This window comes from Zosterops lateralis, assembly GCF_965231275.1.
Source record: "Zosterops lateralis genome assembly, chromosome: Z".
NCBI lineage: Eukaryota > Metazoa > Chordata > Aves > Passeriformes > Zosteropidae > Zosterops > Zosterops lateralis.
In genome coordinates, this window is record NC_139800.1 from 75,533,097 (window position 1) to 75,557,376 (window position 24,280).

The 24,280-nt window shown below is 40.1% G+C and overlaps 1 protein-coding gene across 4 annotated transcripts in view; it reads right to left on the reverse strand.

The window, feature by feature from the left end:
• Window positions 1–24,280, reverse strand: part of XRCC4 (X-ray repair cross complementing 4) — a 139,763-nt gene that overhangs the window by 54,842 nt on the left and 60,641 nt on the right. The window lies entirely within an intron of this gene.

A 24,280-nucleotide genomic window follows, 5' to 3' on the forward strand; every position in this document is an offset into this window, starting at 1 on the left:
ACCTGCTACACCAAACATTGATTAGGAAAAGAAAATATTCCCAATAGAAAACATACTTCCTGGAGGTGAGTAACTGCAAGACATAAGATTGATAAGAGAGCAAGAAGGAGAACATGGTTCAAGTACATGGTTCAATTTGAGCCAAGAAGATTAAAGAGTTTAAATAAAAACTCCTGCTGGCTGGAGGGGTTTTGGTTGTTTGGGGGGTTCTTTTCTGCAGTTTTCAAGACTGGTATTATTTGGTGGGTTGAGAGAGTTTTCCAAAAGAGTATTCTAGAAAATTACTGAAAATTAAAAATACTGTCACTGGTTTGGAAGAGCCAGGATGAAACTAAATCAAGGCACCCCCACAATGTTGGGGACCAGGAAACAGAAGATGCTTTTAATACAGAAAAATGTCAGGACTCATCCTCAAGACATTTGGAAATACAGTATCAGGACCTCTGAAATGACAGAAATTAATTTCCGCAGCCTAGTTATAGGCAGGCAGTCCTGCTAGATTCTAAAATACACTTTTGCAGTACTTTGATATACAGAAGTCAACTGTTTAAAAAGAAGTACCTTCCAATCTGTCATATCCACCACTCAGTGTGAAAAAAAACAACTCTGGGCATTTTCATTTCTGTATATCATCACCTCTAATGAAAATCCTACAGCTTTAAGTTGTCTAGTTATTAATGAGCATCACCAAGAAAACAGGATCTAGATCCTCTCAGTACAGCAACAAAGGGCTAAAATCAGCACCAAAAGCTTATTTTTGCCATAAAAAATATAAACAGGGACCAAAGCAAGCAAAAAGCAAGCAGAAGTTTTCCAATACTGAGGAATTTGTTTGCTTTCAATGACCTAACTTCACATAGACAGAATACACAGCTTTAATGTCCAAATTATGAATAATGGACCACAAGCAAGGAAAAAAGCTGCAATTCATCGGATTTTACCTACAGGAAACTCAGTGACAGACATTACTTCTCTTCACCTTGCTGATATACAGTCAATATATAAAATAATGATTAAATGGATTCAAAGAATATTCACATTCTCAGCCTGTACCACTAAATGAAATGAATTTAGCTTGATCACAATAAAGAGCTTGCAGTTATTAAAAAAGAAATTAAAAATTCCAGATTGGTATAGAACAGGAAATATTTTTAAAGGTCAGAGACATTTATCCTGAACAAAAGCCTTTATTTTAAATTATCTCCTATCCTGGAGATTTCATCGACAGCAGCACAGAATTCTGACGATTTAAATTTTTCTTCTGAATGAAAATTCAGCTTTTTCATGAGATTAGTGAAGATTTATGAAAATTTCTTCAGATGTTCAGGTATTAACACTATTATATCTCCCCTAAATTCCTCCCAGAGCCCTCCTGCTAGCAGAACAGAAGTCCCTTGTTGAATTCTGCCTAACTCCAGGCATCATGTGTTGCCCCAAGGAATTAATCCACTGAACGTCCAAGTTGTGCTCTTTAATGAAGCTGACCAATATTAGACAAAATGGGCTGAGAAGTATACAAGTGGTCACAAAACCACCAGCAGCACCAGCACTGCTTGTGAGAGCTGTCCCCCAAGCTGCCAGGGAAAGGAAAAAGCAGAGAGGGAGCAGAACTCATCACTCTAATCCCTGACTGCGGTGCAACTCCGTCAATTTCGTGGTTTCTCAATCCCAGCATAATTCCCCAGGGATCACCGTGCCTGATGATAATTAGCATCTCTATGACAGTCTCAGCAGAGCCTTCTAAATGAATGGGTATGGAAATTAACACATCCCAGGGCTGCAAAGGCAATATCTGCAAAGCAGGATTAAGTCATTCCTGACAGGCAACTAAGAAAACACTATTCCTACCTACACTGAAGTTACCCCATGTACACAGATCCTGGCATTCTTCATGAGAAATAGATCTATTTAGATCACTCAGAGATATTAAATACTGGTATTTACAGTCCATGCATCTGCTTCAGTGAAAGAAACAGGAATATGTCACTATATTAATTTTAGGGAAATAGAGCCATTCCCCTTTCCCTTTGTCCTGCTCTACTGTATATTCAATTCTTTGTATAAATTTGGGTTTACTGTACCATAATCCCCTGGGGCCAAGAGGCAGTTGAGACCGAGGTTCTATAAATTCTCTGTCAGCTGGTTATTAAAGTTTATTTTTACAAAGAATATCTCCATGGGAAGTGTTTATGAAGACACATTTTAAAACAACTCCAGCAAAAAGTTTAGATCCAGCTATAGAAAATTTATAAATTGTAGTCAGCTCAGTAAGGAAGTTTACATCTCATCCTTCTAGGCTGTATTACCACTGAATTTTCTATTTGCAAAGTCTATTCTTTTCCTGAATTACCCTTTTCTAAAAGCTTTTTAAATGCAACACTTTAATGTAAAAAAAAAAAAAATAAAAACAAACAAACAAACAAAAAAATCCCACATAAAACACCCTTATTTCAAACCAGCAGGGAAACTAATCAAATTATGGTAAAATCTGTTTGCCATACGGTTTCCTTCTCAATGCTTATTTATTGGGGATAATTCAGGTGCTCATCTGTTGTCAACTCACATTGTCTTGAAACTACATGGCAAAAAAAATTAGGGTAAATTTGCATGCAATTAATATGTTTGGTCAGGAAGCATGAAGAAGTCTCTTTCCATCTATCAAAATACAAGAGGGTAAAAAAAAGAATGCATTTTACACATATCCAAGAGACTCTGAAGGAGCTCATTAATTTTAACCATCAAAACCATGATCTGTAATAAAAATCCCTCATTTAAAAAACACCTTGAGAAGGGAAATGTCAATGAACCACAAAATCAGATGACAGATATAAATTTTCAATAATCCACATCAATGTGTTCTGCCAAAAATACTTCAGTAGTATTGTAATTGTAAAAAAGTCCCCACTTACAAGCATTGCTAAAGGTTATGATTGTGCTTGAAAATACTACAACTTTATAGTGTCTACAGCCCCTGAAAGTTAGTACCACCCCCAGAGCACAAAGAGAAAGCTTTGGGATGTACTCAAATCTTCCCTGATGTGGGTCAGGCAGGCGCTTTGTTCAGGCAATATTTTGCAATTTCAATTTGGAAATCTAAAAATCTCCTAACAATTAAGGTTGTTTTCCCAGCTTTATTTTCCATGGGTGCTTGACAGAAGCAGCACCAAAGCTGGTGGCTTGGATGCTGTGGTCTTTTAGGCTTGGTCAGGGGCTGTTTGGGGACAAGTTTTAGGCTGCTCAGCAACAGCTTTTCAACAATTCACTGCAATTCTTGATTTAGTGCATGAACCTTTTCTCCCTCTCTGGCCCTCGAATCTTCTCAAACCTCTGTATTAAGGCTAATTTTCTGCACACCACAGCCTGGATGCACTGTCATCCAGCACACAAGCACTTCCAAATTCAGGCATCAGCACCAAAAAGGTCGTGGTTTGAAAAGGTTTGGATGAGCTCAGCGTCCCGGGTGTGACTGTTTGCTGGAGTCATCCTCTGGGCTCCAGGGATGTCCCGTTTGGATCATCTGTACCACCCAGGGTGGAGGTAGAAGGCTTCTGGACATAACTCCCAGGGGGCATGAAGCACCACGCAGGTCGAGTAAACAAAACAACAAAGCAGACGGACAGAAGAGCTGAAATCATGAGGCCACAGATCTTGGAAAAGATTTCTGGGCTGTGATGTCTCAATTCAACGTGAGGTAGTGGAGCCCACAGTAATTTCTCACCGGGCTTGTAAAGCATAAACCTCATGCCTGGAATTCCATCATTTTTGCTCAACTCGGATTTTCTGGTGTCTGAGCTGATGTTGCCCAGCCCACCCAGCAGATCCAGCCCCTGGCACCAGCAGTGGTGAGACTTCCAGTGATCACCTCTAAGGTTACCCCACATGTCAGAAATCATTATTATCCCTTACCCCTGGCTGTGTGGATGTAGAGCCCAAGGTCTGAAAGTCAGCCCTAAAGAAGAATGTGAATAACCAACATTATTTACCAATTTCAAACCAATAAGTGATTTGTTAATCTTTATGCAGTCATAAAAGCATAGAATTGTGGAATGGTTTGGGTTGGAAGGGATCTTAAATCTCATCCAGTGTCACCCCTTAAAGCTCATCCAGTGTCACCTCTGCAGGGCAGGGACACCTTTCACTATTGTCGGGTGCTTCCAGCCCCATCCAACCTGTCCTTGAACACTTTTGGGGACTCCGTAACCTCTGCAGGTAACAGTCACCTGTGCTGCTATTTGGAATGTGAAGTTGAGTAACATACTTGTTCATGACCACTATTAAAAAAGGGCTTCTGAATTAATACCAACCCCTCAAGTAGTGAGAGCTGCTGCTACTCCAGTGATAGATTCTTCACTCAGTATGTCTTGGATGGAGAAATACACAACGGGAACTGCAAGATGTGCAGACAATAAAGCCTTTTGACTTTATTTAGCTTTATTTTGACTTCCTGAGCCAGCAGTGTGTCCAGAAGGCCAATGGCACCTGATTTGTACCAGGAATAGTGTGACAGCAGGACCAGGACAGTGACTGTCCCTGTGCTGGCACTGCTGAGGCTCCATCTCCAGGGCTGTGTCCAGCTCTGGCCCCTCAGTTCAGGCAGGACCCTGAGGGGCTGGAGTGTGTCCAGAGAAGGGAACAGAGCTAGGGAAGGGTCTGGAACCCCAGGAGCAGCTGAGGGAGCTGGGAAAGGGGCTCAGCCTGGGGAAAAGGAGGCTCAGGAGGGACCTTCTGGCTCTGCACAACTCCCTGACAGGAGGGGACAGCCGGGGGGGTCAGGCTCTGCTCCCAGGGAACAGGAGGAGAGGGAACAGCATCAGGTTGGGCCAGGGGAGGGTTAGGGTTGGACATCAGCAGGAATTTCCCCATGGAAGGGGTAGTCAGGATTGGCAGAGGCTGCCCAGAGAGGTTTGGAATCCCCATCCCTGGAGGCATCCAAGGAAGGACTGAATATGACATTTAGAGCTCTGGGGACAAGGTGGGGATTGGGCACAGCCTGGACTTGATAGCCTCGGAAGTCTTTTCCAACCAAAATAAATGATTCTGTGATTCCATCACTGTTAAATTTATTTTCTTATTTCTTTGGATAAAGCACTGGGTTGCCCTGGGGCTTGAGACCAGCACTACCTGGTCTCCTGGACATGCACACTACAGCTGGTTTGGAGGATCACCATCCTGACACACAGTTCATTCCCTAAGAACCCCGTGGAAATCATCAGGACAGAGAGATTTCTCCCTGTGCACCAAAGGCAGCCTTAAAAACCAAGTGTGAGCTGCATTCAGGACTTCCCCCCCAGTGCCCTGGAGCTCAGACTCCTCTGCCACAAGAATGATTTCTTCCCTCATTAAACAACCTTTGAGGAAATCAATACAACTCAAGGGAGGCCATAATTCTGGAAAATGTATGTTTTCATAATGATGGCATTTTGTGGTGGATAAATTAGTAACCTCTACCAATAACTTGATCATGTTGTACTTACAAGCCTAAGATTCTTTCATTTGTATTACACATTCCAGGGTTTTTTATTACAGATATTTCTACTTTAGGTAGAGAAAACATTTCAAATGGAAAAATCTAAAATCAAAACCTATCTAAACAGGAATTTTGCTTGCCTGTATTTCACTACATATTTGTATGGAAGCACAAAAACATTTAAACAAATGCTACATTCAGAACAGAAGGTATTTTGCTGCTTATTTATATAGCAACATAAATACGTAGTGCTATTTTAGAGATAAAATAGCAACATAAATATGTGGCACCATAACTTTTATAGAAAAAGACAGATTTAAAGTTTTAAAATAAGCCACTCTAAAATGAGCCAGTGACACATAAGACCTATGTCCCCTCCATAACATCACCCAGCTTTAACCCTGGAATACAAACCATCACTTTAAAACTGTCCTTACATGTGAACACACAGAATTAATGACAGCACAGAGCCTAATCACTCAAAATGTCATTGCCAAAGGACAAAAGTCGAGATGAGTAAAAGGGAAATGGTGATTCCTGGGCTGGGCAGGCACAAGGAGCAGGCCAGTACTGTTGTGCAAGGTTCAAACGCAAGAAATCTGTGATCTAATGGTCCACCAGCCACTCTGATGGCCAAAGTGATTCTTTCAATGCAAAAGATTATAAAGTGTGTCCATAATCCTTCTGTCAATGCTGATGGAGAACAGCTGAGTGTGAAAAGCCTAATTAATGCCCCAAACAGTGTTTCTGACAGGACCAAGGTGACATCAACATTGTGACCTAATTAAGGGAACAAATTTAGACATTAAATGTGTTTTGGGCTTTAAAAATTTTTATTTAAAGTATTAAGCCACTTTAATCTTTATTTAAAGATTAAGCCACTACCCAAAGTATTCAATGCCTTGAAAAATTAAGTGAAAAAATGGGCAGTTCAACATGATAACCTCAGGAAAGCCAAGATTTGCTCCAGCGTCCTCCACACTTCAGTGATGGATTTTGTACTGTCTTCTTTTATATCCATTCTCTTTTTCTTTCCCTGCCTTTACCAAGCTTTGAGATAAACTGAGGAGACTGGTAAAAGCAGATCACTGCCCAGAAACTGACAGCATTATTTCAAACCCCTTCCTTCTCAAAGACTGTTCCATAAGAAGTTCATGCCCTTTCCAAATAACCTTTGCAGCAGAATGATTTTTGGAATATTTATATTGTGCTTTCTGTATTGTATAGACATTTCCCCCCCCACACCCCGATTTTAACAAGCTTTAGATCTTTTACTTCTCCTGTGCATTTTTTAATTTTGTATAACCAGCTGATGCAGTTCCAAATTTTGTTATGCATTTTCCTGTATTTGCTGTGAAATGAGCAACCTGAACTGAAGTCTCACATGTCATTCACTAGGGAACAAAGTTCTATTTACACTATTTCCTTTCTGGACCCATTTATTTCTCTTGAAATCAATATAATATAAAACCGTCACTAAATAAAAGACATACCATGAGTATTAACTACAAATTTCTGTCAGCTCTCTGCCTTTTTTTTTTTTTTTTTTTTTCACACTGTATTCCTAAAAGGCTTTTCATGCTGTGAATTTAAAGACAGCATTTAGGATGTCATTATGGCATGTCTTTATATACAGCTGCCATTAAGGTCTTTGTAATGGATTCAGAAATGATGAACATGGAAGGTGCCTCAGTCAGACATGACATTAATGTTTTTTATGGCAGATGCACTGGCACAATCTCAATCAACATCATGGGATAATTCTGCTTTGGAAAATGCTACAGGTAATTCTGGCTGCCCTGAGAGGCTCTGAGGGTACATTTAAAGAATTTTAAAGATCTCAGTAAGTACTTTGAGAGCAGCAACACATTAATATTTATTACAACACTTACTGAACAATGAACGTGAAACGTGGTCATGCGCAAGACGTTGATATATGATGAACACAAAATTATCAATCAGCAGGTCTCAATCAGAACCACGAAGTTGGTTTAATCTGTAACAACTTCTATTTAGATGCTCTTACACTCACACAGACACATGCACAGCACGATTTTTAGTGATCATTTATTATTCATTGTGAATGGATTGTAACACTTGTGACAGGACCCCAGACCTGTGTTTACACTCTGATCTGGGCTGTTTCTCTTTAGCAGGTCTTTGGACATCTGCAGAGCTCTCCTGGTCTGGCTGGGCTGTGACCATGAGCAAAGCCCAGCACTGACAGGGCACAGTCAGGAAGAATCTCAGCTTCAGGAGATGTAACCCACAGCACAGAAACACCTGTGGTGCGCAAGGTATGGACAAGCTGGGACATCCTCAGGGACTTTTTATAGGGCAGTGGTGGAGATGAATAGCAGAAGACCACAGCAACAAGCTGGCCTCAAGTCAGTCAGACAGCAGGGATGCAGAGCCAGGATGCAGGGTGAGGTCAGTGTGTGTGACGGAGAGAGCCACAGCCAGACTCGTTACAGGACTGGCCCTGCTCCCCTGGGACCCACTAACTCTGGGATAGTCTTTCCATATGGCAAAAGCTGCAGCCCTCAGTGAGAAAAAACAGGATCACGCCCAGAGCTGTGCTCATGTTCCATGGATCCTTCCCCAGTGTCCCTGCGAGCCACCAGGGCCAGGAGGCACCAGGAAAATTTTTTATTAAAATGGGAATGGCAGGGGTTTGATCACCCAAACCCCCAGACCCACTTTGGGAACACAAACTTCAAATATCCAAGCCCAGGAAAGATGGTATTTTCTTCTGATAAAGAGTCTCCCTACTAACTTTTGCTGATATGCAGAGTCTCAGCTGCCTGAGGGATTACTGAAGGGTGAAACACAGCCTGGACTGGCAAAGCTTGATGCAATTCCTCTACCCCTCCATCAATGTGCAGCAATTCTTAAAAAAAAAGGGTATCTATATATAGGGATAATTTATGATTGTTTAATATTTCATGCAAGCTCAAAATATCTATATGCAAGAAGAAAATCCTTTTCTATATTTAATGGGGTTTTTTGTAATTCATTACACTGGGCAATTCTCATGCCCCTTTACCACCAAAATACATTTAAATTATTAAGACTCTGCGGAAATTTTAAACACTTCCTGACATTTCTCCAAAACAACAGTAACTGTAATGGTAAGGTTTGATTACAAAAAAGTAATACAGTCTCCCTCTAACTAAATAAAGCTTAGAGAAAATGGGATTTAAATACAAAGGGTGTGTAAACACACACTCCTTTTCCCACCACAACAAAACAGACTGGTTTAGACTGAAAAGAGTTTTTCCTCTGGCACCTTGCTTCAAAAAAAATATCAAGGGATGATCACTGTGATATAAACCACATGCTAAACTCTAGTGATGAAATACCATAAAAACACAGTGTTAGTGGGTTATTTCCAGAGAAATTTGCTGAAGATGTTGGAAAGTATGAATGATTTTACGACTTTTTCTAGAGAACCAAGAGAAAAAAAAGGTGTTGCAGGCTACAAAAACCTGAAGAATTAAGCTTACTAACAATAAAAGCAGAATAAAGTCACTAGGTTAAGCAGGTGATGTGTGGGATGACAGAAAGCCGTAACAAGGGTCTCTAAGCAGAATATATTGTCTCATTTGATCTTTTTTTTACTCTTTCCAGGAAAAAAAAAAAAAGAAATGTAAAACGAAAAATCTTGATATCATATCTTTTCAAGTTAAAGGTTCCATCTTAGAAGTACTCCAGCTATCCTGAGTAGTGCTCTATTTGACAGCCTTATCCTTAGAAAAAAACCCTGCTGATATTATTTAAAGCTAGAATTTTTGCCTTTAACTAATGTTGTTTTCAACCATCATAATACTTGTCTAAAAAGATGTTTGAGAACCTGCAATTTTCTTTTATTGGAATGGATTAATCATTATTATATCAGTATACCTAACTTAAGGAAAAGAAAAAAGAAAATAAAAAGAAAAGAAGTAAAAGAAGTAATCACATAGAATTCCAAATCAGACATTAAAAAAAAAAAAAAATAAAAATCCCTTCCTTGTGTGCTCCAGACGGAGCTGGGAAGGCTCCACAGTGCTGCCCTCAGTCCCATGGTTGCTGGTACTGGGTGTTATTTTGGCATCCTGCCTCCCAGGAAGGCCAGTCTGGTCTGACTCCTTGTGGAGGAGAACACTGTGCAGAAGAGTGAAAAACGTCAGAGCAGAGCTCAAGAGCAGAGAAAGATACATCTAATCTTTGCCCATGCACACAACACCCTCTTTGTTGACCCACAAAAAACACATTAAAACCTCCAGGACTAGGCACAAAGTGCTGATGTGAATAGCGGCTGCTCAGATGAGTAACACTGTTATTACATATTCAGAACTGAACACTTTGGCCAGGGACAGGGCCAGAATAAACCAGAGCAGCCTCTCTGGAAGTTAATGGAACTATAATGAATTACACCAATTGAGAATTCAGAGTATTATTCTGGGATAGAGCTTGCTGGTGAAATGCGCAAAACAAAGCAAAAGGCTAATTGCATGCTGGGCATGAACGCAGTCACTTCAAATAGTATTTCCTGAAAAGGCAGCTGAGTAATATCATTACCTGAGAAATACCTAGAATCCTTCCTGGCCATTCCTTTTCTTGCAAAACCTGCATATAGCAGCTTTGTTCTTTTTTGTTAAATTATATGAAAGAGCTTAAAGTCCATTGCTGCTTTCATTCACCTGAAGTAGCAGAAAAAAAGCACTAACACAACTAAAATGTCCATTTTTAGACTGCTAACACACCAAACCTATTCTGGAATATGAGATTTTATGTGACACAACAAATCTTCCCCAGCCTTGGAAAAGCTGAAGGGAGCTGTGTGGCCAGGGCAGTTTTGGGAGGACATTATCAAGTCTTATAATGGGCTCCCAGTCCATGCAGCTTGCTGGCCCCTGGACTGCTGCTGGCCTGCATGCTCACCATCTGAGTCTCTTGTTTTGGTGGTTTAAAAAAGGAAAATGCTCTGTGCCTTCATCATTTACCCTCAGGAACCCTCACTACAAAAATACCTGTTATTTCCTCTAACACTGTTTTCACTAATAACAACTATTCCAGCTGATAACAAGAACTGTGTTGATCTAGTCATCCAAGGATATCTAAGGAAAATAAAGCCACCTCCTGTCTGCCAGACAGGGATTTTAAAACTCCTCAGGCCCATGAGCAACAAGGGGATGATTTGTTCCCAGAAGCAGTCATGAATTGAAAACTCCAGTGTTGTCCTGAATGGGGACAGCAGCAGCCTGGGCCACTGGGAGAAGCTCAGCTCAGACACCAGGCTGCTGCAAGGAAAGATATGGGGGCTGCTTTCCCTTATAGTTTTCTACCCCAGACAAAGGACATGGATACACAGCAGGGTTAGTTCACTGCTGCCGGGATAAGGATCACAACTGACTGAGCCATCGGCTGCTGTTTATAAATGTAATGTCACATCTCTCCTGCAGTAATTTTAGCAAGCCACAGTGAGGAGAATGAAGGGGAAAATAGCTTAATCTCACCAAAATGCAGTGCCACTTCTTCCTGTCTGATGTCCTATTCTTCAAAAAATGAAGAAAAAATATTAAATGAAAATGCAACTTGTTCTGTCCTTTACTGCTACTGCTCATTGTTGCAGAAGGAAGGAGCAGCACAGAGTGAAACAGACATAGTTCCCACCTTAGACCTGCAAAATCCCTAATCTGTACCACAAATTTAACACCTTGTCTCTCACAAGAAGACAGGAACTGTGAACTATATGGCATTGCCCCACTAAGGCTCATTTCCTGCACCCATTCCCTTCCCTTCAACTCCACAGGGGCTGGCTCACAGACACTCTCCTGCCCAGAGGGAACTTACCAGTGATTTATTTTAAGGAACTTTCCATCATTCATGCTGTAAAAATTCTCCTCAGTAGGCTATAGACATATCCTTCATGGGACTGGGGCTTTAGGAAACTATTTAGTATCTTTTAGCAATAAAATACAAGTATCTCCTGAAAGTGCTGGCTTATCTGGATGCTCAGTGCAGCTCTCCAGTGTCTATGGCAGTTCAGAGGCACAGTTAGCCTTTCCCTGCACGTAAATACATAAAAGAGCCTACAAGAGGATGACTGCATGTCTTTCATCCTTAGTTATCCTAAATAAACCATCTCCTCTCCTTGGCTTTCCGAAACTCAAAGGTCCAGTATGGGGAGTGATCTCTTCTGCCCCCTCACAAGAGACAGGAAAAGAGGAAATGGCCTCAAGTTGCACCAGGTGAAGATTAGTTTGGGTATTAGGAGTAATTTCTTCACACAAGTGGTGGAACAGGCTGCCTAGAGCAGTGTTGGAATCATCCTTGAAAGTGTTCAATAAATGTGTGGATGTGGTGTTTAGGGATCTGGCAGTGCTGGCTTCACCATCTGACTCAACGATCTTTGAGGTTTTCCCCAATCATAGATTCACTTAGAGAGTGAATCTATGAATCTACAATTCCATGTTTCTGTGAGGTGGACAAGACACTCCTTCTCTCAGGGTGCAGCGAGAATGGTGCCACTACGTTTCCAGCATAATGTGATTTTCTGCCTATTATTTCCTCAGATTATCAAAATTCAACTGTGCTATGAAGCTAACCAGGAGGTTCTTAGATATTGAAAGTGCTTTTGGATGTTTATATGCCTAAAAAGAGAGTAGATTTTTTTCATCTGGCAACTCCTGAACCAAGTATTGGAACCAAGTAAAGAATAAAGCTCCGGGAAGCAGCTCAGTAGCCTAGAAAGTGACATAATTCATTCATACAGGCACACAAACCAAAGGCCAATCATGGTTTTGACCTTGCTGATGCCTTCTGAAAATGACTGACATCAATCTCTTGATTCAAATATCTTAAGGATAGCTTGAAAGCACTTATAGCCCTCAAAAATCGTCTGTTGGGGATCTTCTAATTCCTGCCCTGCCTCATGGGGAAGGCTCCTAAGATGTTAGGACTCATGGCAGAGATCTGATTTTACCCTTGGTGTGATGTGGTCAATGTCATCAGACTGCAATAATTGAGGTCAGCTGCTCAGTCTGATAGCTAGCTGTGCAACACTTTCATTTCTCTCTCTCTCTCAAAAAAAAAAAAAAAAAAATCAGTTTAGGCAGAGGGAAGTGGGAAATCGAAAATCACATTTCCATCATTCACAGCCCCCCTCCGTTTCTGATCACAAGGAAAAGACAGACGCATTCATGTCACAAATGCCAAAAATCTTTATCAAGTCCTTGGTGGGCAGAAGCACTTTTTACATTTCCCTAAAAGCTATAAGACTCAATCATTTCTGGGAAGTTTAAACTACAAGTTCCAGAAAGGAAATAGTTCTCTGTTCTCCACTTTGATGAAAAGTTAAGCTAAGTGCACAATAGGAACTTATCCCTCCTGGGCATGAAGAGAGGAGGTGTATTTAAATTTCTTCTGCATCTTGACGGCATTTTGTGCTTGCTTAGTGATTTGTTAATGTCTTTGGAAGCTACAGAAACTTGGGAGAATATGTTCCTAAATTTCTCTGGTTAATAAAATAGTTTTCAACATGGGAGGGACAGAAAAAACAGCAAGCTGAAATAAAAATAGGGCACATCACATGAAAAATGAATGATAGTGTAGTGAAATGATTGAAAATCCATTTAACCTAGAAGTCCATCTGCATTTCACATCAATCTCCAAATTTTCTTTTCCTTTAACAATCAAGGTAGGTGACGATATTGGAATTGACCTTTTTGCCCAATAGAACTGAAATCAAATCAGGTGCCATTTACAAGCAGCTTCCACTGGAGCATCAACATGTTTTGAATCTGCTGCATAAAGGCTCCTTTTGCAGGCAGCAGCCACACAAACAGGCAGCAGTGTTCTGTGGGGAAGTTTATTCAGCGCACCTTGGAATTGTGGCTGGGAATTGTGACTCAGATTTGTTGTTGTCAAGTGAGGGAATCACGAAACTCTGTCTTCAGGCAGGCTGCAAACAGTGCAAACAGGGCTGAAGAAGGGACAGACTTTGCGAAGGACAGGTAATGAACCCAGTGCTCTTAGTGCTAATTGAACCGAGGAGCAGTGCTGGAATTAGGACGAGGATTCACCTCTGGATACAGATGGAAACTGATGGCAAGCAGGCAGTGTCACACAGCAAATGGAGAGGAGGTGATTCAGGTCAAAGGAAAGGCTTTGTTAAGTAGATCTGTTTAGCACAAGGACTAAACAAAAAATTAACTGCTTCATAAGCAAATCACACCAAGAAAAGCAGCCAGGTGAAAACCATTGGTGCTGGGAGGGTGGGGAGGCCCTGGCACAGAAGCTGTGGCTGCCCCTGGATCCCTGGCAGTGCCCAAGGCCAGGCTGGACACTGGGGCTTGGAGGAGTCTGAGGCAGTGGAAGGTGTCCCTGCCAATGGCAGGGGTGGGGCTGGGTGATCCTCAAGGTCTCTTCCAACACAAACCAGTCTGTGTGATCTACACACAACCCTGTCTCATGGATTTTGTGGGAGCTTTACAGATTGGCCAAGAAAATTATTTACTACCAAATACCCTTGTCATTTTGCACATCCTATATGTCTCCTCCTTCTCACAGCAAGGGAGTGTTTCTGCAAATCCCAACCAAAAAACACTGCAAGTCTTCCATGTATGGAAAACACTTGGTAACCAAGGACAAAGTGTCTTACCTAACAGAGGAAATTCAGGGGTTCACAACATGAAATCGCTTTGGAAAAATCAACATTTCCAGGAAACTTCCCCAAGGTTGCTTACTGCACCCCATGTAGATGTTAAGAGCTCTGTCAGGTAATACCCTGTATGCTGTTTCCAACACAAACACACACATTTTAGCACCTGATTCATTCTCATTCCCCTTACTCATAAACTGATCAATGATGCAAAAAGCCACTGCCTCACTTTGCAGAGATGTGTCCCAAATATTATCACAAATTCCTTTCTTGTCCCCTGGGCCATATGGCAGCCCCATGGAAGTGACCGTCTTTTGCTTTCTTCTCCTCACCTCTTGAACAAAACAAAGCAAACACCAAACCCACCAAAAACAAAAGAAAATTTCACCTTCATCAAAATTCTCCAAGTCTTGCTAGAATTCAAAGATTGCACCCAAAATGTTTTGAAGCTTCCTGCACAAGCAATGAGCTATTAGTGAGCCATTTAGTTAATGATACTGCTCCCAAAGCACTAAGCACCAAATTTCATGCCTAACTAGAGAGGTTAATATTTGTTGAGGTGCAATGAAGTAAACAATCAAGCAGGGAATATACAACAGCTTTATTTTATTTATTATTTTTTTAATTACTTTGAAGCTTTCAGCAGATGAGGTGCATTCACACCACGTGGAGATGGTGGGACAAAATTCAAATAACCCACTGAAGAGTGCCAGAATGCCAACATCACCCCCTGAAAGAACCCCTGGGGATTACAGACAGGTTAACCAGGAAGGGTCTTAAGGAAATTGCTGGCAATCAGATACTCCTGACCTGACCCTTCTCTCCCAGGAACCCAGGTAATGAGTATCCTTGTGAGAATCCAACACCTGGCTATAGATTAAAGAGCTGGTTTTTTTTCCTGACTGAGACAACAGCTCACAGTATGGCTTACCCAAATGAGCCCTGCTTTTCCTGTATGGAACTGGAGACAGTTGCAGGATCAGCAGAGGGAAATCTGGGACTTGTATAAGCAGGGACAACACTGCAGCCAGGTGAGCACACCTGGAAGATCCAGTCTCAGCTGAGACAAAGCCCTGATCCAAGGTGTTCTCCTACGAGCTGAGTTTATTTCTCCAACTGAAACAAACGGGTTCATTACAGAGACAAAAATTTAAGACTTTTGGTCTTGCCTGAACTGGTTACATTCAATTTCTTTCCAAGCTACTTTTGGATTAACCCATTAAATAATGGAAATTACTTCAGTCACTCTTGAAAGCTGAGATTTTTAGCTATCAGCACAGTTACCAAAGAGCTGCATATTCACTTCTGTGTTGACGAAGTTTTATGTCCTTATTACAAAAAAAACCAAAACAAGTCTGCTGTCAAAGTGAACAAAACAATGCCCTGGCAGTGAAGTGGGAGTCATTTGACATAGGCATAGTAAACTGGTTTTCTGCCATGCACACCAACACTGAAGACTAATTTATTTTGATTGTGGCTTTCAAATGATTGAGGCAGTTACTTGGTTAAAAGAGGCTAAGAAAAACCATCATGGATTAATTATTTTTATTCAACACATACTATATTCTTAGTGTATTCAAAAATACTGCCATGTGTGGTAATTTATCTTTTTTTGTTTCATTTTAATTACACCAAATTTGGACTCAATTGATATCTACACAATAAGGTCTAAATTTTATCCCATACTCTAGAAAAAAAAAAAAAAAGACAATTAAAGATGGTCACTCAATTTATATTTAGATATCCAGATTTCTAGAACAGCATGTTCTGAACTGCTCACAGAGTGTCCAAATTTCTGTTTGCATGAAGAGTGATATTGTGCCTTTTTACATACTGACAGAATTGGTAATGAGTTACAAATTAGTTATTACTGACATTTTTATAAGCTACAAGGGAAGAAAAGGTTTTTTGGCTTGACTACAGGGGTACCTTGACTACCAGGGACACCTGGAAAAGTTTTAATTTGGGAAGAATTTAAAAGAGGGCCCAATGATTTCAGTGATTAGTCCCAGGTGATCACAATTACACCTATTAACTCACAGGAACAGGAGCAAAGATAAGTAAAGATTAGTGAAATAGAGATGGGAACTGCAGGAAGATGAATCCATCTGTGAGCATCTTTTTATTTAAATCTACCTTCTTAAAACAAAGTTAGATATTTAGTTTCTAAGAGAGGAGAGTCATACTCAGGATGTCCAGAGTGGGTTTTGCACCTCTTTTCCTAAATATAAATGTAAAGTTCTGAACCTCTGAATTTTATTCTCTCTGGAAGTTTAGCAGATGTCATGTTTTGTGTGTCCTAACAGAGTAAAATTAATCGTATATAAAAAAATGTAAATAAATGAGGTACTTGTATGCACGAGGAAATACTCTCTGTGTTTCAAAATGTTGGGTTCTCTCTCCACCCAATTAAAAAAAAAAAAAAAAAAAACCAGACTTTATAATATTTTTGCTTTGGCATTACATCTTTTACTGCTTTTAATTTATATAGTAAGTAAAAAAAAATAAACCCAAAAGCCACAAACTCATAAGATGCTGCTGACAGCTCCACTTTTGACAACATCTCCCCTCTTATCAGATCCCATATGGGAAAGTTTGCTTTAGTGTGTAACTTTGGATTTGACCTGTCTCTGCACAGGGTGTGTAACTGAGAGCTCCTTTATAAGACCACCTGGTCTGCTGTACATAAACCAGCAAGTTCAGGTTAATCATCAAAACCAACCAGACTACAGCAAAATGCATGACAAAATCTGAAGTAATAACAACTGAGATCATTTGCCTATTGTGTCTGGATTATTTTGAAGCCGTTTTTCCTCTTCCAAGCTTCACAAGTTTCTAATATTCTGCATGAAATTTGCACATGTGATGTATGCTGCATCATGGATATTGAGGAAAAAGGGTCCTTGAGAAGAGCCTTTCATCCTAAAGATGAAAAGGAACTTCTCAGACTTCCAATACAATGATGGACAAAAAACCAACCAACCAAACCTGTTTTCCAGGAAGTCTGGCAACATGCCAAGTGATTTATGCGGAATTCGTCTATCAGTTTAGTGCCATCATTTAGGGTTTTCACTCAGTAAAGTAAATTTTTCTAGTACAATTATATCACCTCACTCTCAGCGTCTTTTAGATTGATCTATGTGCCACTTTCAGAATAAAAGCTTATGGACATATAGGAAGGTGACTTTAGGACCTTTTACCTGAGATGGAAATGAATAATAAAAATATCCAGTAAAATAAGCAGTTCAGTAAAGAAGAAAAGGAGAGAATAAGTTTTTAAAAAAAGTTTATGAGAGTATTACATTCATTACATTTAGATGAAGCAAAGAGATTTCCTTCTTCTTAATCAAAGATGTTTCAAAGATTAAAATAGAACAGTTTTTCTATTCCTATTTTAGATAGTATGATGATTTTGACGTTTCCTTAGGTGTAAAATCTGTCTCCTGTCAAGTTTCCACTGGCTTAGAGACACAATAAAAGGGCTACAGGAAGCATAGCCAAAGAGGAAAACCAGCTCTCAAATCCAGCCAAGATCCACCAGACTCACATGGCTCAGCCTGGCTGAGAAAACTTTCAGTTCAAAACAGGGATGTATGCCTTAACCTGGAAAAGCAATAAATCAAGGGAACAACCACAGGGCTTAGTGCAATCTTGAATAACCCAGTTTTTAATCAAGATAGTCTGTCTGCTCAGATGAGACACTGTAATACAGCTGGGAAGTCATTGAGATAATTATGGCAGTGAGTGTTGCACAGGTGGCCAGAGCAAATGCCCTTCCAGGGGAGCCACAGTCCAAATAAGAAATAAAATGGTGTGTGCACCCAGCACTGGGGAACTCCCCACTGCCTGACTCCCCAACAGCCCACCCAAAACACACAGGAAATGTGGAGTTTGAGATGGCAGCCTACAAAATACTCAATTCAGCATCAAAAGAGCTGTTATCTAGAATGTGGAAAAGCCACAGGTGACAGCAAACTCTGCTCAAATGTTCTGCTCCCTGGTGTGCCAGCACCTGCAGCAGCCAGGGTTTGTTGGCTGGCACTGATAGACAGCCCATTCTCTAGCTGAAAATAAGGGCTTTTATCCCAACGTTCAGGATCACTACCCTTTTAGGAACCTTTCTTCTTCAACAACCAATTTTTCTCCTTGGATCCTTCCCCAAGAGCCAACAGTGCTAAACCAAATGTCAACTCTTCTAAAGTACAGACATGTTTTCAAGACGGGAATGCAAATGCAATGTGTTTTCTGCATGTCAATTATCTTGTTTTCAGTATATCATGAAATATACCTAAATTTTTTTGATACTGTTTCTTCCTGTCTGAATTACAACTGCCAGAGGACAGGGATGGATGGGATCTTAGGAAGGAATATCCCACTGGGAGGGTGGGGAGGCCCTGGCATGGGGTGCCCAGAGAAGCTGTGGCTGCTCCTGGATCCCTGGCAATGCCCAAGACCAGGCTGGACAAGGCTTGGAGCAGCCTGGGATAGTAGGAGGATAAAGTTCAAAATGAAATTGTATGACAGAGGTTTCCTGGGCAGGCTTGCATTTCACTGTGCACTGAATTCAGTCAGTCCTGTGGACTGAAGAAGTACTGAAGAATAATTCGGTGTAATAAAAATAGTCCCCGACAGGTCCTTTAATTGCACCAGATCCCAAAAGGACCATTAACCTGGGTGCTAAACAAATGCAGGGGATGTGGATTAAAGGAGAAACAAAAGCTGGAATGGGGACTGCCCCTGGCAGCTTGCTGCTGGCTGGCAGGAGTTTCCTGCTCACCTGATAAGCAGTGGCTCTTCAGCTGTGGATTAGAGGAGGATGAGGCAGAGCAGGGCTGCGGTGGCACAGCTCCAGCACCACTGATGTTGCAGTTTCACAACTGGGCAGTTAAATTCACTACCAACAGGTGCCAAAATAGGCTTGGGAAACGATTATTCATGGAAGGAGATAACATTTATGAAGATGCTGCTTCATTAATCGATTTAATTTTGATGTATTTACTTAAGAATTTGAACTTGGAAGTCATTTATTCTCCTTTGCATGAACATATTGACACCTCCCCCGCCCCCCAAAAAAAAAAAAAAAATACAATTCTACCTCTGTTCAAAGTGCACATTGCTGAACTGTTGAAATTATCCTTTTCTTTTCAGTTGAGGAGAAAAAAAACAACACTGGATTCATAGGTGTGCATCAAGCTTGGAATCACCAGCTTGGTCTGAAAATGATTCTAAAATAAGGGTCTTACAATTTAACTTAAATATAATGAAGGCAGTTAATTTGATGATTTATGCAGAAATTAAATTGCACTTGAAAAGATTTTACAACTCACCAAGGGAATAAAAGTTCTTTCATGTGTAACATTTAATAGTATGTGGATAATACATCAACATTTTTAAATTTTATGTCAATCAATGTTGCACCTAACTGTGCGGTGTGATCACTAGCTGCTCTAGTTTTTTGATCAATCACCAAATATTCAACAGTTTTAGCAAGACATAAATCTGGCCCTGTTAGTTACATAATTTAACTGAATAATGACTCATTTTGGGGCAACCACGTTCAACTGCATCACTTTATATGCTGAAGCAGGAACAATAAGAAGCTGTGTAGAAAAGATGCAGAGATATAAGCAATTTTGACAATGTTCACAGAAAAATGTCAAAGTAATGCTGTAAATCCCTCAGTGCAATAGTCACAAAAGGATTTTTAAAGGGGCATGGAACATCTTGATACTTGTACTGTAAATGCATTTTGACTATGGCATCTGGTATAACACAGAGGGAAACCAATTTGGCTACCACAAATATTTTAGAGGCATAAAACCATCAGGTTGTGGGGGAAAAAAATCAAGTTTCAGGGGGAAGGAAAAAAAGTATCTACAGCTTTAAAGGAAAGGGAAATGAGATTATTCCTTGGGATGAACCATTTTCAATTACAGCCTGACAAAAACAGAAATAATTTAAACCCGAGGTAAATTAAAATGGCTAAGTACTAAAACTCCTTAAAAACAGACTTTTAAAAGAGAAGCCTTCACAGATGGAACTTTAACTGCACGGCACAGCCGGGCGCTGTTACAACAGGCTTTTTTTATTATTATTAACTTTGATCAAAGCTTATTAACCAGCAGCACCAAGCCATCAGTGGATTGGACTACACAGGAGAGCTAATTAAATTTAAAGGGCTACAAAGTCCTGAGGGCACAACAAACAATCCCCAAGGCAGGAGCTTGAATGGAGGGGGTGAGAACATTTGCATGGTGAGGCAGTGGAAGATGGCAAGGTTCTTGCTCTTATTTACTGTGGGCTCTGCAGAGAGCCTAATACAACCAATTCTGAATCTGTCCTTGTCATCAAACATGTAGAAAAGTGTGGGCATTGAATGTCTGGGGAAATATGGAATATTTCCGCACACCTCAGCAAGAAACATGTATCGTAAAATTTTATTCGATCCAACAGGGCAGATCATGACATCCCTCCTTACCCTAAGGAGAGGTAACTTCTACCAATTATAATGTGAAATATAACTAAAGAATTTAAGGACAAGAGAAAATAAAACAGGATGCAAGCTGACTGTAAATTGGTGCCCAGCAGCCTTGTTTTGTCCAAAGGCAAACACATATAATAGCATTTATAACTGAAAATAACAACAATAAATCATAAACCAACTCCTTCCATTGCCTACATCCCACCTGCTATGTTATCCTTCATATCTAAAATGCATTGCAATAACTAAATCTTTTCCTGCAGTTTTGTCATGTACCTGGCAGAAGGAATAATATTCTCTTTTCCGGTCTCTTCCCAGGCACTGTGAAACTGGAAACTATCACCCTCCATCTACTTTTCAAGCTCCTGGGAAGGCAGTAGAGAGGGAACATTTATCCCATCCTTGCTCATGTTTTAAAAACCTCCTGACATGTGGACCACTAAAACATTTTTCAGTTAATAAAGGGAGTTGATTTACAGGACAAAGCCATTATTTCCAACCTCAACATCGAATTATGATTTATCAGTCTGACATTGTCATTTCAGGGTGCCTAGGAGGAAGGGCTCAGTAGCTGGAGTAAACAAAACCAGTAAAATTCAGTGCAGAGGGGAAGAAAGAGGAATCAGTAACATCTGGGTTGTCCTTAACCAGAATAAGTGTTTCTGTATCCTAAAATGACAGAAACATCTTGCATCAGTGTGGTGGCATCATGCTGAGTCACCCACTCACTCCTATGGGCGAAGAGAAACACAGGCTGGCAATTTCTGAGGTTTGAGGTTTGGGTTTTGTTTTTTTTCCCCTTAAAGAACAATTGTGTCCAGTTGGCACTGCCACAATGAAGGGAACCTCAGCCTTATCCCACTCCACATCTTCTGTGACATTTCCAGGTTTGCTCCAGATGGGGGAACTTTGTTGAAGAGCCAGTAGAGCAAACAACTACACCTGGGTTTGGTAACCCACAGAATCTCACCAACCCTGGAGCAAAACCTCAACAAGCCAAAGCAAAACCGACACTGTCCTGCTCCCAAGAAACATTCCTGACACTCCATCCATGAAGAACAGGAGCAGAATTTCCTTCATCTCGTCCTTCCTCTCAGGAAGGAGGTCACACAGGCATTTCAAGGACCTGACACATCATCTGTAGCTGCTGCTTCAGAATTTATTAAACTGCAGTGAGAGCTGGAGTTTTGTGCCATTCTCAACCTCATATTCACAGCCCTAAACAAGATTTACAATAAATTCCCCCCATGTTCATGGCATAATAGGCAAAGCTCTTGTATAGAATCACAGACAATATTATTTATAAATGTAATATTATTTATAAATGTATTATTTATAAATGTTGTACTATTTCTAAGGGGGGTAATTCTCATCAGCTGTTTTTCTGAGTATTTTGAAATACTTAATAATTCAATTTTCATTTCTTCCTTCACAATACAAAGCATTAAGTGTATCAGTGTGTAGGCAAGACAAAAACTACCATGTTTCAGCTGATCTTTGCTTTAAGCTATGAAGCAGAAACTGTTGTGAGGAAGCAAACCATAAGTCAAATCTACAAATAATACTGGAAATGCCAAAAAAGAGGAATTTTTAGGTAAACTTTTAGGCTCCAGATTCTGCCCTTTACAAAGACTGCAATTAATCATTCTTACTAATTCTCGTAATTCTCTGAATATTTTTCTTCATTGGGTCTTGTGTACAATATTTGCATCAGATCAACACCAGGTTGGTAACTAAATAGGTAATTCAATTTTCTTTTAATAAACATCAGTAGGTTTTTCTTCCATATCCACTTAAATACCCTGGCATTTGAGTGCCCCAAAAATTCAGGGAGAAGATCAATTACTGGTGGTTAAGAAAAACCTTCAGAGAGTTTTAAACTCTACAGTTTAACAAATCCTGATTTATTTTTTTTTCCTGATTTTGCAATGTCTGGATTTCATCCCCATCAGTTGCTAAAACATTTATGTTGTGATGGAACCACCTCAAGTTTTCCCCTCCCAAAAAGAACCCAAACACCTGCTGAGCATTGCTGCTTTTTCAATTAATAGTGAATTATTTGGACATTCACAAATACAAATGCATTTTTTCTGTGCATCTATGTGTGCATACACACACACCTGCCTTCATTTTCCTTCAAAGAAGTTTTTAATTACGATCTTCTCTCTTGATTGTGGGTTTTACCAACATCTACTAAAACTACCTCAGTGATCTTCTAATTTTCATTGACTCCAGCAATGAAAATTCAAGTCCAAATGGAAAAGAAATAAAATGATGGACCAGGACATAGGAAAACTAAGATTAACAGGAAAAAAACCCCAAATATTATCTGTTTTATTTTTTATGTCTTACAGTCCTTAATGCATCACATAGCTTTGGGCTTCATTATCCACTCATCCCACCCATCCCTGAATCACTATTTTCTCCATAAAGACATGGTCTGCCTCTTTTTGAGTGTGAAAATTCTAGGACAGACTTCAGATATTCAGTACCCACCTCTGCTTTCCCAATGTTCACTGAAAGAGAAAGCTGTGCACACAGGAAGAGCACCAGCTGACCCCAGAGATACACACTGACAGAGTTCAACAGTGCCATTGCCTTGAAAAACTCAAGTGTGTTACCCAAAGCATTAACGTTATGGTCTTCATGTTATCTGAAACTTTTGCATCTGAACTCTTCCAGTCAGTACCAAAACCCTGAGGATTGCATTCCTCAAAGGCAAAAGAAAGTATGTCTTTTGTTTGCACCTCAAATAAAAACACAGTTGGTGTATTTTCCTGTAGCACTGATCAGTCCAGGCCCCCATGATTGCCTGAGCAGGGCAGTGGGTGTTGTTTTCATTATTAAATACATATCACTGGCTCAAAACTCTCATTGAGCTAGTTAGGCCTCACTGAATTTAGAAGAAGACTCCACACCTTCTACGTTTCCTTGCCTTTTCACAAAACAAAGTATTTCTCATCATGTTACCAGAACTGACTAATTATCACCTGACAACAAAGACTTCTGACAGTGCAACATTAAATTATTTCTTTCTGCAATCACAATTTCCTCCACTTGTCTGAGGCTCTGCCTACTTTGTATAAAGCCAGAAATTCCTCAGCAAACAGACCCACATGAGTGACAAAGCTGTTTGCCACTGGCAACAAGATCCTGAACACTTCCTGTTCCCAATGTGCACAGAAAATTGCTGTTTTACGGGAACACATTGTTGTCTGGATTATCTTTACCTGTAATGGAAATAAAAACCCCAGTGAGAGAACCCATAACAATCTTTGCAGACCTGAAGAGAAGTTCATGTACGTATTTTTACAAATATGTATTATGGTATGTATTACCACATTTTTACCTACGTGTATTATGTATGTATTATCATAGGTGTATATATCTGTACATATATATAACCATATTATAACTATCAATGCAGTTTTAAAACTTTGAGAGCATTTGCCCCATATATTCCCACTAGTTTATCACACACATGCCAAAATCCTGATTCACAGTTAAATATCTTGCACTGTATAATGGGCCATTACTGCATCCCACACACTTTACAAGGCCCTAGTCCTGGAAAAATTCATCAGATTAAGTTTCATGAGCATCTTCACAAGGCCAAAAATTTCTGACAAATTAGAGTGGATTCTGCTATAAATACATTTTCATTCCATTTATGCACACAGCTCTT